Below are 6,000 nucleotides of genomic sequence, written 5' to 3'. Positions count from 1 at the left end.
AACAGAAAAGACGCAAAAAAGGCTCCACTAAAAAGAAATCGGCGTACATAAGATCTTGTTTATGCTGAATTGTATCTCATCGCATAAAATGGCAGGAAAAGAAGATAGCTCCATATCTTCCCATTTGTAGGAACGCTGATGCTGTACTGTGACGTGAAAAAAGCAAGCTGCGGACTGTAGTCTGCTTCTGTTCTGCGTCCATAAAAACAAAGAGGCAAGCGCAACCCTTGTATATGTGAATTCATGATGTGTGCGTCTGTTGAACAGGGAGAACACTGAAAGGATACGCCAGGTGGGTCCCAGTGGCCACTGACAGTGGGGCGGGTTGGGGGAATCCTTTTCACTTTTCACGTCTTTGTCTTGATCGCCTTGTTTCACTTGTCACAACAAGCGTATACTACTTTGATAGTTTCAAAACATCAATAAAGCAAAAAACCCTAAAGTAATAATGGGTTTCTTTCTCTTTCTTTGGTCCTCCCTGAACTCCTGGCTTTGAATGTAGCCCAGGGCGACCCTGTCCTGTCGCACCTCCCAGGCATGTAGACACCTGAGTCCCACCTGTACGTTACCTCCTGAAAGTCCCAGGTGGTGGTCAAACTCATGGAAGGTGTCTGGGTGTCTGTGAGGCTCTTTGAAAGTTCTGGGCCCCTTATGGATTTGGCTAGTCCAGAGAACACAGAGGAACGAGGGATGTGGCCTACGACTGTACAGATTGACACACCCAGGTCTCAGCTCTGGCCTGGCCAATTCTTCCAGGTAAAGCACATACGCCGTGGTCGTGACACTGTAAAAATATCTGTGTGTGCCTACGAGACCTGGAGAGTAACTGAGGACTGGAATCCAGCTTGATGAGGCTCTATATCTTAACCCCTAGGACAACTCTAGATGAACATTATTTCCATTTTACAGAGAAAAAAACAGAGGACCAGAATTTCACTAGCATGCTCAGGACTGCATCACTGGTCTACTGTTAGGTTGAAGAGTACGAATTGCTAATTTTGGATTGTTTTTGATTGACAAAATCTCTAATAGTTAGGACATAGTTTTAGCTGCTACAACAGAGACCCAATAAATAGTGATTTAACAAGTGTATTTCCTCTCGTGTCAAAGTTTGTGCTGCTCTCTCTCATCAGGAGTTCAGGCTGCTTTCACATTTTCTCGCCCTCTCAGGTGTCGTCCTTGTCTAAACGATGAGGGTAAATATTTACCCTCTCAGACCACAACCCAGAAGCTGCACCCTCAGCCTTGTTTACAGCTCACTGGCTAGAGCCTGGGACATGATCACACTCTGCTACCAGGAAGGCTGGGAAGTGTCATCTCGTGCCCTTCTGAAATCCTGTGACCCTGGAAGAATGGGAGAATAGATCCTGGGAGACAGCCGGCGGTCCCTGCCACAGTGCCAGAGAAGAGGGCTTTCTGAGATCTGAGCAGGGGTCTGTCTGCCTGCAAAGCTCATTAGCTGATCACTGAACCACAATAAAAATTGCTAGGGTGCTACTCGAGGTGAAATTTTTTTTTTTTTTTAAAGATTTTATTTTTCCTTTTTCTCCCCAAAGCCCCCCAGTACACAGTTGTATATTCTTCGCCATGGGTCCTTCCAGCTGTGGCATGTGGGACGCTGCCTCAGCGTGGCTTGACGAGCAGTGCCATGTCCGCGCCCAGGACTCGAACCAACGAAACACTGGGCCGCCTGCAGCGGAGAGCGCGAACTCAACCACTCGGCCACGGGGCCAGCCCCTCGAGGTGAAATATTTTTATTTTCCTAACAGTCTTCTGTTGGACAAGCTCGTTCCTAGCAAGACCTCTCTGAAGGTCATTCTTCCTGCTCCATATTCATTCCCACAATTTTCCAGAGGCCACCATGGATCCCGTGCTGCCCAAGAGGCAAATCATAACAAAACAAATAAATGGTACATACGTGTTTATATGTGTTTGTACACACACAAACACACACATAGCCCCCTGGCATCTTTGAATCTCCAAAGACAGTTGCTTCATAGATGATATAAATTGGGATTTTGAGGCTCAGCCTCTGTAATGATTGGAAGGTTGGGGCTCAAATAGAAGAAGAGTTTTCTTATCCCTTTGCCCAGGCGTGTGTCCGGAGACAGCATTGGCCCATTTCAGGCAATTGGTGTGTGTGTTTGGGGAGCAGTGAGCGGGTGGTCACTACAGACTCCTGGGCACAGCTCAGGGGCAGATGCCTAAATCCCACCATCTGAGAGTCATTCCCCGTTGCAGGGGGAATGGAATGTTCTGGAACATTTCATCCACCAAGTCATGTCATTTATTAGGCAAAACCCTCCTATACAGGACAAAAAGGTAGCAAAGACATATGCGGTAGCTTTAGCACTTTCATATTTTTACTGAGATCTATTTGGCTACAACTGTTATTTTAATGTCAAGTACAATTTGAGGAAGTGCAATGTTTTATACTAGTATTAGAGGAGTACTGGGACTTTCCTACTTCTTAAACTGTGATAGCACTGAATATTTATAATAAAATTTTCACCTTCTTTGAAAAAATATTTATGTAAGTAATTTGCATTTAAAATAGATAGAAAATACAGAAAAATAAAAAGATAGAAAAAAAGGAATAAACGTACCCTGTAACCTCACTTCCCAAAGATAATGATCAAAGGTTTGAGAGTACATTTTCATTACTTTCTTTTGAGCACACATTCACATAAATATGAAGGATCTGTAATAAAATGGAAATGTTAGAAGAGCATCTCTGATGAGTTCTTGCTGAATAAACAAGAGTCTGATAAGTGGATGCAGATGGAATAAAACTGAGGAAAGTCCAAGGAGAGGCCAACTCAAAAGGCCTAAAGCATTTCAATTTCAACTCACGAGCTTTGGGGGAAAAACAGTCAAGCAAATCCACCGTAAATCCTATTATTGAACAAACACAGGGCTCCTTCATATAAGCAGTCAGAAAACAAAATCACCAAGTATGTGAACAAATCCAATAGTCCAAAAGAAGAGTCTGTTCTGAGGAATTGGAAGAAACACCTCCCAACGCAACACACATGCGAAATGGAAGAAAACTTTTAAGCAAAGTTCCTAAGATCTATTTTCAGTGGGATTTGAGAGGTAACCGCATGTATGAAAAGATCTCATCGTGGAAGATTGCAGTTTAATTTGAAATACAATTCCAAAGGCAAATTAAAAAGTGCAATACCCCCTAGTAAACAAATGGATCTGAGAATTGAGCAACAATGACTGTAAACGTCACGAAAAGGGACAGACACCACATGCAGCTTGACGGAAGGACACACAGCCACTTAGAAAGTGGTACTTCCCCCACCCCAGATTCCGACAAAGGGATGTGTTTAAGGGGAGGCACTCAGCATCTCTTGTAGGAAAGTGCAGGACAAATGGTTCAACATGCTGCAAGGGAGACAGAGAGAGACAGAGATTTATCAACCGAGACCAATGGCGAAGCGTGGACATTATGCGGATCCTATTTCAAACATTTATGAGACAACTGGAAATTTGAACATTGACTAGATATTTGATATTATTAAATAAACGTTGTTAATTTTTAAAGATATAATTGTTTTTTAAACTCTCTTTTAGTGGTAACTATTGAAATATTTATAGGTGAAGTGAGATGTCTGAGATTTGATCAAAACAATGGAGGAAGGAAAGTTGAGGGGTGTTGAAGAAACGAGGTTGCTTGAAGTCAATATTTGCTAAGCTGGGTGATGTGCACATGGGGGACTATTACGTTATTCTCTCTACTTTCCTGTCTGTTTGAAAATTACTAAAATAAATTGTTTAAAAATTGCACTAGAAGACACGAGTGAGAGGTTAGGTATTCTAGAAAACCCAGTCAGTGACTTAGATCATTGCTCAGGAAATTCTCCCAGAACTTAGAGGAAACGGAAAAACACAGTATGAGTGAAACTCTGTACAACTTAGAGGAGAAAAAAAAAACTTAAGACCTGGGAGATGCAGTGTGAACGTAAAATCCAAATTCCAGAGGGAGGTGTGAACAGCACCAACAGGGGACAAGCAATAAACTTCATTAAAGAACATTTCCACTATTGGTTTCTTCTTTAACCGGTGAGTTATTTAGCAATGTTGTGTACATCCAAATACAGAGATTTTTCAATTTTCTTTTTTATTAACTTCCAACTTAATTGTGTATAGTCGGGGAAAATGTTCCATACAATACCTATTTCTGAAACTTTTTTGAGACTTGCTTTAATGTCTAGAACAAGAACAGCTTTTAGAAACATCCCTGAGTGCTTGCGAAGAACCTGTATTCTCTAGTTGTTGGATGCAGAGCTCTAAATATGCCCTTTGGTCGCTTCCAAACCTTGCTTAGTTTTTGCCTGCCTGACTTCTCAAAAGGAAGTGTTGGAATCTCCCACCGGCAGGTGGACTTATCAATGTCTTCCTATAGTTCCACCCATTTATACTGCATGGATTTTGAGGCTGCTTAGGCGCGTGTGTTTGAAACTGACTCCTCTTCGTAAACTGAACCTTTCTACCATGACATCATGAACCTCCCTATCCTTAACAATGCTTTTAGTCTTAGGATTCATTTTGTTTGAAAATAATATAATAGATGGTTAGTATTTGTCCCATGTGACTTTCCCCCATCTTTTACTTTCAATTTCGCATGTCCTTATGTAAACCAGTCTCTTCTAAACCATGCTTCTAAACTATCTGTGAAGTTTCAATTGTTTTTCCCAACCCATCACAGACTAAGACTTTTGTAAAATATTTTTAAAAACTAATAAAATTCTGGAATTAAAGACACGCAAAGTATAAGCCATATAGTTCAGTATTAAATTCAATACTCAGGAAACGACTGTCAGCTTAGAAACTTTTATAAACTTTCTAAGATGCTATCAACTTCTAAAGATACCTTGTTGCATCCTTCAACAATCACAGCTGTACCTTTGAACACCAGTATTGTAAACAGCATATATCAGGGGTTTGTTCTGCTATCTGGCCTAACAGTCTACCTTTTAATTGGCAAGTTTAGTCCATTTACAGTTATTGGTACATTTTGGCCTATTTCTCTCACCTCTGTATATCCCCTCTTTCCCCATCGTCAAGTTGATATGGCCTCGGATTATAACTTGAGATCACTATAGATATGTTTTTTCTTTCCTTTGGTCCTTACTAATTTTTAATGATCAGGTGTTAGACTGTTTGTGTTCCCCAAAATTCATAGGTTGAAACCCCAAAGTGATGGTGTTAGGAGGTGGAGCCTTTGGGAAGTGATCAGTTCATGAGGGTGGAGCTCCCATGAATAGATCAGTGCCTCATAAAAGAGGCCCCCAAAAGACCGATCTTTTGCCCCATCCATCATGTGAAGACAACAGCAAGAAGACGGCCATCTAGGAACCAGGAGGCAGGTCCCCACCAGACACTGAATCTGCCAGTGCCTTGACTTCCTGCCTCCCAAACTGTGAGAAATGTTTGCAGTTTCTAAGCCACCCAATCTAAGGTTTTCTGTGATAGCAGCCAGAACAGACCAAGACACCAGGTTTACCAAGGTATTTATTGCTCATCTTTCCCTCAGTTTTCTCCTGCAGCACTTCCTAGGTTTGTTTCTCTTCATATTTAAGTACTTCATCCGCAGTATTTAAATGGGGGCCTTTGAGTGGCTAGATGTAAGATTCTAAGTTGAACAAGTTTTTTTCCTTTAGTCCTTAAGAATGTTAACTCCACAAACAGGGTAGGTTGTTGCTGGAAAACCTGACATCCACAATCCCAGCTCTAGGCTTTGCTTCTGCTCATTTTCTCTGGAAGCTTTCAGAGTGGTCTGTCTTTGTTAATCTTAAATTTTACTACCCAGTAGTGAAGATGAACTACATTACAGATATGTGCCAACATGAAAGAATCTCACAACAGTGAGTGAAACGTGCCAATACACACACTCATTCCTTTTATGTGGTGTTCAAAACCAGGCTAAACTAAAACTAAATAGTAAATTGTTTAGGGATGCCTATGTATGGCAAAATTGTGAAGAAAAGT

Source organism: Equus przewalskii, chromosome 21 (assembly GCF_037783145.1).
Source record: "Equus przewalskii isolate Varuska chromosome 21, EquPr2, whole genome shotgun sequence".
NCBI classification, from domain to species: Eukaryota; Metazoa; Chordata; class Mammalia; order Perissodactyla; family Equidae; genus Equus; species Equus przewalskii.
The sequence above is the reverse complement of the archived record's forward strand: the minus strand, read 5'-3'. Positions refer to the sequence as shown.